Below are 12,161 nucleotides of genomic sequence, written 5' to 3'. Positions count from 1 at the left end.
GGCAGGGAGCTGGGGGTCTGCTTTCAGCTTGGGCAGGAGCGGACCCCCTGCGATTGATTGTAGGGAGCTGGGAGTCCGTTCCTGCCCAAGAGGCTTTCGGTCTGGGCAGGCCTGGGCAGGGGCTGAGCCGGTGATCAGAGGGAGCTGGAGAGGCCTGCCCAGGCCTAAAGCTTCGGCCAGAGGCTTTAGACTTGGGCAGGGCCCAGCCCTCCATTGGTGTGAACTACAGAGGAAACACCTTTTCTGACTGCACATTGGCTAAGCTTCCTGTATGCCACTGGTAATATTCTTAGTAACTTGGGTAATAAGAATCCAAAAAGGTGATCTAGGGTTTTTCCACCACACTTATGGAGACAAAAATGAAGGTCCGCTGCTGGAGGGCTAAGAAATGTCATATCCTGCCCTAGCCGGTTTGACTCAGTGGATAATGCCTCAGCCTGCAGACAGCAGGGTCTGGGTTTGATTCTGATCAAAAGCATGTACCTAGGTGGCAGGCTCCTCCCTGGCTGGGCCCAGATCAGGGCTCATGCAGGAGGCAACCAATCAAAGTGTTTCTCTGTCTTTCCCTTTCTCTTCCACATTCTCTAAAAGTCAATGGAAACATACCCTCAGGTGAGGATAAAAAATAAAGAAATCCATATCCTATGAAAGACACGTCTTGAAAATGCCTAAAGAAAGTTGTCATTTTTTCTTGGTGAAGGGACTGGAGTCTGTGTTGATGAAAACACCTCAGTGGCTGCGGTGACTGACAGTGGCTGCAGCAGTGGGGTGATGGGGCTGGTGCCTTCCCCTGATCAGCCCGGTTGCCTCCCACAAAGGGAGGCCAGACTGCAGCTTAGGTACGCTCCCTGTGGGGCGCAGGGCCTAAGCCGTCAGTAGGACATCCCCTGAGGGCTCCCAGTATGTGAGAGGGGGCAGGTTGGGCTGAGGGACCCCCGACTCCCAGTGCATGAATTTTGTGCACCGGGCCCCTAGTGTGTGTGTGTGTATACATTATATAATAAAATCCTAATTTGCAAATCGACCAAACATTGGAACAACCGGTCGCTATGATGCGCATTAACCACCAGGGGCGGATGCTCAAATCAGGAGCTGCCTCCTGGTGGTCAATGCACTCCCACCTACTAGTGGTGCTCAACCTGTGGGTCGTGACCCACAGGTTGAGAACCGCTGCTGTAGAGCCTAAGACCATGGGAAAACACAGATATTTACATTACGATTCATAACAGTAGCAAAATTACAGTTATGAAGTAGCAACGAAAATAATTTTATGGTTGGGGGTCACCACAACATGAGGAACTGTATTAAAGGGTCGCAGCATTAGAAAGGTTGAGAACCACTGCCCTAAGGGGTCCTGGACTTCAAGAGGGCGCGGGCTGTGCTGAGGTACCCCCCTTCCGTGCACCAGGCCTCTAGTAATTATATATATATATATATATATATATATGTGTGTATATACATATACACATATATACATATATATATATCATAGTTATATATAACTATAACATATGGTTATTACAATATTGACTATATTCCCTATACTGTACTTTACATTCCCATGACTATTTTGTTACTGCCAATTTGTAATTTTTAATCCCTTCACTTTTTCACCAAATCCCTCAACTCTAAGTTTGTTCCTGGTATCTCTGAATTTGTTTCTGTTTGTCCATTTGGTTTGTTTTTAGATTCTACATATAAGTAAAATCATATGATATTTGTCTTTCTCTAACTGACTTATTTCACTTAACATAATACCCTCTAAGTCCATCCATGTTGTAACAAATGGTAGTATTTTATTATTTTTTATGTCCGAGTAATATTCCATTGTATATATGTGCTAACTCTTCTTTATCCATTTGTCTGTCCATGGACACTTAGGTTCCTTCCATATCTTGACTATTGAAGATAACACTGCAGTTAATGTAGGGTTACAGATATCTCTTTGAATTGGTGTTTAGGATTTCTTCAGATAAATACCCAGAAGTGGTATTGCTGGCTTATGGTAGATCAGTCTATTTTGCATTTTTTGAGGAACCTCCATACTGTTATTTATAATGCTTGCACCAATTTGCAATCCCACCAACAGTACATGAGAGTTCCCTTTTCTCCACATCAACACTTGTTTGTTGATTTATTGATGATAGACATTTTGACAGGAGGTAATATCTTCACTGTAGTTTTAGTTTGTATTTCTCTGATGTTTAGTGACTTTGAGCATCTTTTCTCATATGTCTGCTGGCTATCAATATGTGCTTTGTGGAGAAATATTTCTTCAGATCTTCTGTCCATTTCCCTCCCTTTCTTATTGAATTTATTGGGGTGACCTTTTATATAATAAAAGCCTAATATGCAAATTGTCCCTTCAACCAGGAGTTCGAGCAGGGGTTAGGGCCGGCCAGCCAACCGCCCACGGGCCCTACCCCCAGCCAGCCCCGCCCCTGATCAGGGGCGGCACTGGCTGGCTAACCTCCTGTGTCCTCTGCCCCCAGGCAGCCCGTCCCGATCAACCCCAATCAGGGCGGGCCAGCTGGACCTCACCCATGCACGAATTCGTGCACCAGGCCTCTAGTTCCTTAATAAAATTATACAGGTTTCAGGTGTACAATCATATAATACACCATCTGTGTATTATATTGTGTCTTCTGTCCATTCCTTAACCAGATTGTTTGTTTGTTTTAGTGCAAAGTTGTATAAGTTTCGTTTCTATTTTGGATATTAACCACTTATTGGATGTATCATTGGTGAATATATTTTCTCATTCATTAGGTTGTCTTCTCATTTTGTTGATGGTTTCCTTTGTAAAAATGTTTTAGTTTAATGTAGTCTAATTTTTTTGTCTTTTGTTTCTCTTGCTTGAGTAGATAATATCCAAAAATATTTCTAAGAGCATTGTCAAAGAATTTACTGCCTATGGTTTTTTTCTAGAAGTTTTATGGTTTGGGGTGTTACATTTAAGTCTTTAATTAATTTTGAGTTTAATTTTGTATATGGTGTAAGAAAATGATCAAGGTATTTTTTTGTATCTGTCCACTTTTTCCAACACTATTTAGTGAAGAGAGTGTCTTTTTCCCATTGTATATTCTTTCCTCTTTTGTTATAGATTAATTGACCACATACATGTGGGTTTATTTCTGAGCTCCTTATTCTGATTCATTGAGCTGTGTTTTAGTTTTTATACCAATACCATGCTGTTTTGATTAATATAGCCTTTTGTAGTATGATTTGATATTAAGTATTGATAAGTTGAACTTTCTTCTTCTTTCTCAAGATTACTTTCACTATTCTCAGTCTTTTTATTATTATAAATTTTTGGATTATTTGTTCTAATTCTGTGAAAAATGTCATTGGTATATTGATAGGGATTGCTTTGAATCTGTAAACTGCTTTGGGTAGTATAGATATTTTATCACTGTTGATTCCTACCTATATCTTGCCATTTATTTGTATCCTCTATACCAGTGATGGGCAACCTTTTGAGCTTGGTGTGTCAAACTTCACCAAAAAACTGAGCATAACTCGGATAGTGTGTCACTTTGAGGAAAAAACTAACTCCAAGACTCTAGTCGCAAATGTTTCATCTTCAGGAGCAGCAAATGTTTCATCCTCGGGATGCGGCCGCGTGTCATCAGAAATGGCTACGCGTGTCAGTGCTGACACGTGTGTCATAGGTTCGCCATCACTGCTCTATACCTTTCTTCAATGTCGTACAGTTTTCTGAGTACAGGTCTTTTACCTTCTTGGTTAAATTTAGTCCTAGTATTTTATTTATTTATTTTTTTGATGCAACTATAAATGAGATTGTTTTCTTAATTTTCTTTCTGGTAGTTTGCTTTTGTTATATAAAAAATGCAACTAATATCTGAATACTTTATTGAATTTGTTTATTAGTTTAATAGTTTTTTTGGTGGGAACTTTTAGGTTTCTTTCTGTATAGTATTATGTCATCTTCAAATAATGATAGTTTTACTTGTTTTCTAATTTGCATGTTTTTTATTTCTTTTCCTCATCTGATTCCTGTGTCTAGAACTTCAATTATTATGTTGAATAAAAGTGGTGAAAGTGAACATCTATCTTATCTTGTTCCTGATCTTAAGGAAAATGCTTTTAAGTTTTTAACATTGAGAATAATGTTAGCTGTGGGATTGTCATATATAGTCTTTATTATGCTGAGGTATATTCCCTCTGTTCCCAATGTACTGAGAGTTTTTATCATAAATGGATACTGGGTTTTTTCTAATGCTTATTCTTCATCTATTGATATTATCATATGATATTTATCCTTCATTTTGTTTATGTAGTATATCGTGTTAGGTGATTTGCAGATAATCAGCCAACCTTGCATATCATGAGTAAATCCCAGTTGATCATTCTATATAATAAAGAGGTAACATGCAAATTGACCATCACTCCAACACACAAGATGGCCGCCCCCATCTGGACACAAGATGGCTGCCACAAGATGGCCAGCAGGGGAGGGTAGTTGTGAGGGACCAGGCCTGCAGGGGAGGGCAGTTAGGGGTAATTTGGCTGGCAGGGGAGCAGTTAGGCGTCAAGGGAGTGGTTAGGGGGTGATCAGGCTGGCAGGAAGAAGCGGTTAGGGGCAGGCAGGCAGGCGAGCAGTTGGGAGCCAGCAGTAGGATCAGGCCTAAACGGGCAGCCGGGCATCCCTTGAGGGGTCCCAGATTGGAGAGGGTGCAGGCTGGGCTGAGGGACACACACACCCTCCTACCCCCCGCCCTCCCCTGTGCACCGGGACACTAGTAGTATATAATATTTTTAATGTATTGCTGAGTTTGGATTGCTAATTTTCTATTAAAGATTTTTGCAATATTGTTTATCAGAGATATTGGCCTATAATTGGTTTGCAGAATCATATCTTACAGGAACCTCTTGTATGGACATTTTAACAATGTTGATACTTCCTATCCATATCTTGCCATTTATTTGGCCTATAATTGTCTGGTTTTGATGTCCAGTTAATGCCACGTTCATAAAATGCTCTTGGGAGCCTTCTTTCTTAAGTGTTTTGGATTAGGTTGAGAAGAATTCTTATTTGAATATTTGGAAAAATTCACCTGTGAAGCTATTGTGTTTTGGAAATTTTTTTATTATTGTTTTAAATTCATTAGTAGTTATCATTTTGTTCTGAATTTCTGTTTCTTGATCTAGTCTTGGAAGATGTATGTTTCTAGGAATTTACCCATCTTGTCCAGGTCTTTTAATTGTTGGCATTTAATTCTTCATGGTGCTTTCTTATAATCCTTTGTGTTTACTTACTTATTTTTTGCATACTGTCTCTAAGGAGGACAAGTACAATAGATTGTTATTTTTTAAATAACAGATTTGTTGAGATAAAAGTCACTTTTTTTAAGTGTGCAATTTAGACATTTTAGTATATTCACAAAGTTGCACATCCATCATCATCATCTAATTCTAGATCCTTCGTGTTTCTGTGGTGTCATTTTTCACTTCTCTTTCATTTCTGATTTTATTTATTTATGTTCTCTCTTTTTCCCCTGATTGAGTCTAATTGAAAGTTTATCAATTTTTATCTTTTAAGAAAACCAGCTCTTGATTTCCTGTATCTTTTGTGTTGTTTTTAGATTTTACTTCATTATTTCTGCTCTGATTTTTATTATTTCTTTCTTTCTACTCACTTAGGTTTTGTTGTTCTCTTTCTAGTTTCCTTATGTGTAAGGTTAGATCGTCTCAGTGATTTTTCTTGTTTCTTGAGGTAAGCCTATATTGCTTTGAATTTCCCCGCTTAGAAATTGTTTTGCTGTGTCCTATAGGTTTTGAATTATTGTGTTTTTATATTTTATATCAGGGTATCTTTTTGTTTCCTTCTTGATGTAATTTTTAACTCATCCATTGTTTAGTAGCACGTTAATTAGCCTCCATGTCTTTGTGCTTCCAGTTTTCTTATTGCTATTGATTTCTAGTTTCATAACTAATGTGATTGGAGAAGATGCTTGATATAATTTCAGTCTTCTTAAATTTATTGTGGTATGTTTTGTGGCCTAACATGGTCTATCCTGGAAAATATTCCTTGTGCACTTGAAAAGGATGTATATTCTGCTGCTTTGGGCTGAAACATTCTAAAATTTCAATTATAAACATTGAATCTAATATGTCTTTTAAGGCTGGTGTTCCTTTGTTGATTTTCTGCCTGGATGATCTAACCATGAATGTCCATGGGGTGTTAAATTCCCCTGCCATGACTAATCTCTCCCTATGTATCTATAAATATTTTGTTTATATATTTAAGTGCTTCAGGTTGGGTATGGTAATATTTACAAGGGCTATGTTTTCTTGTTGGATTAATACCTTTATCATTATGAAATGTCCTTCTTCGTCTCTTGCTATAACCTTTGTCATAAAACCTTTGTTGTCTGATATTCATATCGCTGCATCAGCTTTTTTGTTTGTTGCCATTTGCATACATATCTTTTTCTGGCTATTTAGTTGTAGTCTTCGTGTAAGAATGGCCTTCCTTCCCCTGGCTGCCGGACCACCTTTGCTCTGGCCCGGAGCCGCCTTTCTGCCTTCCCTTGCTGCCCATCGGCCCAGAGTGGCTGGGGTGGTGCAGACTGCCTGTGTTGTCGCCATGGCAACGACGCAAGCGTCCTGCCCCCAGCCACTTGGTGCCTGCGTATGCAAATTAACACGCCACCTTTGTTGGGTTAATTTGCATACTCCTGATTGGCTGGTGGGCGTCATGAAGGTACGGTTAGTTTGCATCTTTCTCTTTTATTAGTGTAGATTACTGCAGGTAATGTTGACATACCAGTACTATGATATTATGCTGCATATCACTTTATTCAGCCTCGGTTGCATCACTGCTCTCTTCCTCATCACTATTAGTTCCAGACATATCAATTTCTTAACTTTTATTATATCACTGCTATCTTCTGAGTCACTATATATGTGCAATCATTCTCATAAACTGGTGGCATTTTCTCAGCTAACTTTGTTAGTGTTCTTATGGCCAAGACTTCTCTCCTCATGAAATTAAAGCACCATTTTGCCTTTCCTGTAAAATCAACAATGTTCATTTCACTTGCAAACATTCTTGCCTAGACCAGTGATGGGCAACCTTTTGAGCTTGGTGTGTCAAACTTCGCCAAAAAACTGAGCATAACTTGGGTAGTGTGTCACTTTGAGGAAAAAACATTATTTCGCGAATGTTTCATCCTCGGCATGGGATCGAGCACACAACCCGAGCATGTTTTCTGACTGGGAATTGAACCTCCTCCTGGTTCATAGGTGCACACTCAACCACTGAGCCACGCTGGCCGGGCCACTCTTTGATTCTTGATGAGTCTGGCTAAATGTTTATCAATTGTCTTTATACTAGTAATTTTAAAGAACCAGCTCTTTCTTTCATTCATATTTTGTATTGTGTTTTAGTCTCTATGTCATTTATTTCTGCTCTTATTGTTATTATTTCCTTCCTTCTACTTTGGGCTTTTCTTGTTGTTCCCTTTCTAGGTCTTTTAGTTTTAGGGTTAGATCATTTATTTGAGATTTTTCATATTTCTTGATGTAATATTGTGAACTTCCCTCTCAGGACTGCTTTCACTGTGTCCCGTAGATTTGGGGTTGTTGTGTGTTTATTTTAATTTGTTTCCAGGAAGGTTTTGATTTCTTACTAGATTTCATTCATCAACCATTCATTGTTAATAAGATACTATTTAGCTTCCATGTGTTTGAATGTGTTTAAATGTTTTTATTATAGTTGATTTCCAGTTTCACTCCATTGTGATCTGCGAAGATGCTTGATATGGTTTCATTCTTCTTGACTTGTAGATAATTATTTGGTTTCCTAACATATGGTCTATCTTTGACAATGTCCCATGTGCACTAGTGAAGTATGTATATTCTGCAGTTTCAAGATGAATTTTTTTGTAAATATCAATTAAATCGATATGTTCTAGTGTGTCATTTAAGGTTGCTGTTTCCTTGTTGATTTTTTTGTCTAGAAGATCTATCCAGTGATGTCAGTAGGAGGGGTTAAAGTCCACTACTGTAACTGAATTGCTATCCATCTCTCCCTTAACATCCTTCAAGAGTTTGTTTTTAGTATATTGTGCTCCTATATTGGGTACATACATGTTTACCAGGGTTATATCTACTTGTTGGATCAATCCCTTATTATTATGTAACTGGAGGCCTGGTGCATGAAATTGTGCACTGGGAGGGGTCCGGGGGGATCCCTCAGCCCGGCCTGCTCCCTCTCGTGGTCAGGAAGCCCCGCAGTTGATCGCAGGGCTCCGCAATCAATCACCCCAAAGAGGTAGGCCCTGCCCACCTGACTGTGGCTCTGTGATGGATTGCCACCACAGAGGGAGGTCCTGCCCACCTGCCACTGTACCACCATGGGGTAACCTGGACCCCCTTCTTTGGGGCAATGGATTGCGCCCCACAGAGGGAGGCCCTGCTTATCTGCCGCAGCCCACCGATTGGTGGCCTGGGCCTCCCTCTTTGGGGTGATCATGGAACTCCCTGATTGTTCACCCCTCTGGCCGGTGGCCTGGGCCTCCCTCTGTGGGACGATCATGGGGCGATGGCGGGGGCCCCAACCAATCGTATCGCACCTGCCTTGGCTGGCCTGGAGCCAGTGAGTGTCATAGTGTGGTATTCCGGACAGTCATTCTGCTGTTCGGTTGATTTGCATATTACACCTTTATTACTATAGATCACCTTCTTTATCTCTTGTTATGGCCTTTGTTTCAAAGTCTATTTTGTCAGATATAAGTATTGCTGCCCCTGATTATTTTTTGTTTCCATTTGAATGGAAAATTTTTTTAATTCCTTCACTTTCATCCTGTGTGTGTCTTCTGTTCTGAGGTGGGTCTATTGTAGACAGCATATACTAGGTGTACCGGTTAATAATGTGGATTTTGTAATCAAAGAAAACACACTAATTTTAAGAGAAACATCAAAAGTGCTTTATTCAAAGTAAGGGCCATTGCTAGCTACACATTTTCTCCATCTTTCAGGTAATTTGTGGATACCATCCAATAGAACTTTTATTATTTTGAGGCAAACCATTCAGATACCCAATTTTCCACTTCTTCGTATGTTTATAAGTGCTGCTCAGAAAGTGCGTGTGCCAACGATCGGAACAAGTGGTAATCTGAAGGAGCAAGGTCTTGTGAATATAGCGGGTGTGTTAATACTTCCCAGGCAAGAACTTTTAATGTGTCTTTAATTGGTTTTGAAGTGTGTGATGGTGCATCATCATGAAGCAAAATTACTTTGCCATGTCTTCTGGCACATTCTGGTCATTTCACGATCAAAGCGTGGTTCGAATTGATGTTTCGTTGTCGATAGCGATCAGTATTAATGGTTTCACTTGGTTTTACAAGCTCATAATAATCCTGATCCCACCATTAATGGTTTCACCTGGTTTTACAAGCTCATAAATCCTGATCCCACCAAACACAGAGCTTTGTCTTCTTTCCGAAGTGATTTGGCTTTGCAGTCAATGTTGATGGTTGACCTGGATCAACCCATGATTTTGTGTATTTGGGAGTCTCAAAATAAATCCACTTTTCATTGCCAGTCACAATTCAGTGCAAAAAAGACTCAATTGTGCCATTGAAGCAACATTTTACTGATGACTTTTCGGTTTTCCATTTGTCTTTTGTTCAGTTGATATGGCACCCATTTTCCTTCCTTTAAAATCTTTCCTATTGTTGTAAATGATCGGAGATTGTTTTCTGAGCAACGTTAATCTTTCTGCAAGTTGTGTTTGAGTTTGACACGCATCTTCATCTAATAATGCTTTTAATTGTTGGTTTTCAAACTTTTTGGTTGACCTGGATGTTCTTTGTCTTTCACATCGAAATCATCACTTTAAAAGCATTTAAACCAGCATTCACAAGTATCTTGAGATGGAGCATGTTCACCATAAGCTTCCCAAAGTATTCAGCAGCACTTTTCTGCAAAATAATGAATTAAAACTTCCCGCAAATGCTCTTTTTTTGGCACGAAATTCGACATTTTTAAGCATAAAAATATCTATGATGTTAACACCTTCAGCAAATTTGACATTTGAAGTTTTGAAGCTTGCTGTCAATACAACAAAATAGCATACATATCAAAATGCATATATATCAACATATGTGTAACTCCATCTATTGAAAAAAATCCACATTAACTGGTACACCTAGTATATGGGTTTCTCACACATTCAACTATCCTATGTCTTTTGATTGGAGCATTTAATACACTTACATTTAATATTATTATTGGTTAGAGGTCCGGTACATGAATTTGTGCATGGGTGGGGTCCCTCGGCCTGACTGGCAATCAAGGCCTATTGAGGGGCCGGCCTGTCGGAGCAAGGAACCCTGGGAGGTTGGCTGGTGAGGGTGGGGGGAGGGGCCGTGGGAAACTGGCTGGTGTGGGGGCGGGGCCACGGGAGGTTTGCCAGACACCCCCCCTCCCATTGGGGCCAATCGGTGGGGCGGCCATGGGGGCCACAGGAGGTTGGCTGTGAGAGCATACTGACTACCTTGGGGCAGCTACTGCAATGAGCATCTGCTCCCTGGTGGTCAGTATGCATCATAGTGACTGGTTGTTCAGTCGTAATGGTTGCTTAGGCTTATAGATAGATAGATAGATAGATAGATAGATAGATAGATAGATAGGCATTTATTGCTATTTTTATTCTTCAGGCCTGTGTTTCTCTCTCTCTATTCCTCTTTCAGCAGTCCCTTTAACATTTTTTGCAATGCTGGATTTGTGGTGATAAACTCCTTTAGACTTTTTTTTGTCTGGGAAGCTCTTTATTTTATTTTCAGTTTTGTATAATAGCCTTGCTGAATAGAGTAGTCTTAGTTTCAGATCATTGCTCTTCATCATTTTGAATATTTTTTGCCATTCCCTTCTGGCCTGTAGTGTTTTGGTTGAGAACTATGTTGACAGTCTAATAAGAGCTCCCTTGTAGGTAACTAACTGTCTCTCTCTTGCTGCCCTTTAAATTCTCTGTTTGTCTTTATCATTTGCCATTTTAATATGCTATGTCTTGGTGTGTGTATCGTTGGGGTCATCTTGACTGAGCCTTGCTGTCCTACCTTGCTTTTGTGTGACTTTTTCATTTATCAAATTAGGGATGTTTTCTATCATTTCTTCAAATGGGTTCTCTATCCCTTGTTCACTTTCTTCTCCCTCTAGTACCCCTATGAAGCGAATGTTGTTCAGTTTCATGTTGTCCCAAAGCTACTTTTAGCTGCTCTCATGCTTTTTAATTATTCTTTTTCCTTTTGTTGCTATTTTTGAGGAATTTTTCTACCTTGTCTTCTTATTTGGTGATTCGAATTTCTGCTTCTAACCTGCTATTGATTTCTTGTAGTATATTCTTTATTTCAGCTATGTCATTCTTCATTTCCGACTGTTTTTCATGGGTTCTATGTCCTTTTCATGCTGTTTCCTTGTTGAACATTCTTAAAGCCATTATGTTATACTCTGTTTCTGAAAAATTGCTTGCTTCCATTTCATTTAGATCTTTTTCTAGAGATTCCTCCTGTTGTTCCGTTTGGGGTCTGTTTCTTTGTTTTCCCATTGTTGCTGTTTCTTTGTGTGTGTTTTTTTATGTATTTGATACAACTTCTATGTCTCCTTGTCTTGGTGAAGTGGCCTCCTTGATCTTCTGACCTGGGTGCAATAGGAACGTCCCCTGTGTGGGTTTTGTGGGCCTTCCTGTTGTATTTGGGTCTTGAATGCTGTCGTCCCTTTCGTAGGTGAGCTCAGCCATCAGGCTTGTTGCCTGTTTGGGTCAATCCCAACCACGTTATGCCAGCTGTTACACAGAACAAAACAAGACTGATAGAACAAAACAAGACAAAGCAAGCCAAACCAAGAACAACATGAAAAATAAAACAACAATATTAAAGACTAAAAAAGGAAAAACAAAACGAATACTAAAAGCCACAAAGACCAAAAGTATAAAATGAGAAAAAAAGAACCAAAAAGAAAAAGAGAATATCAAAGAAGAAGAAAAAAGAAAAAAGAAATAGAATAAGTATAAAAAAGAAAAGTATAAAGGAAATAATATTAATAATTTTTAGAATAATAATGAATAAATGAAAATATAGAATAGGTAAAGTAAAACGAGAATAGAAAGTAATAAAATAAGAAAAATTAAAGAT

At 39.3% G+C, this 12,161-nt stretch overlaps 1 protein-coding gene across 2 annotated transcripts in view; it reads left to right on the top strand.

Annotated features, from left to right (window-relative positions):
- Positions 1 to 12,161, top strand: part of PROSER1 (proline and serine rich 1) — a 68,125-nt gene that overhangs the window by 48,972 nt on the left and 6,992 nt on the right. The window lies entirely within an intron of this gene.

The sequence above is a fragment of the Eptesicus fuscus genome, chromosome 8, assembly GCF_027574615.1.
Source record: "Eptesicus fuscus isolate TK198812 chromosome 8, DD_ASM_mEF_20220401, whole genome shotgun sequence".
In the NCBI taxonomy this organism is placed as follows: domain Eukaryota; kingdom Metazoa; phylum Chordata; class Mammalia; order Chiroptera; family Vespertilionidae; genus Eptesicus; species Eptesicus fuscus.
This window is presented reverse-complemented; position numbering and strand designations above follow the sequence as displayed.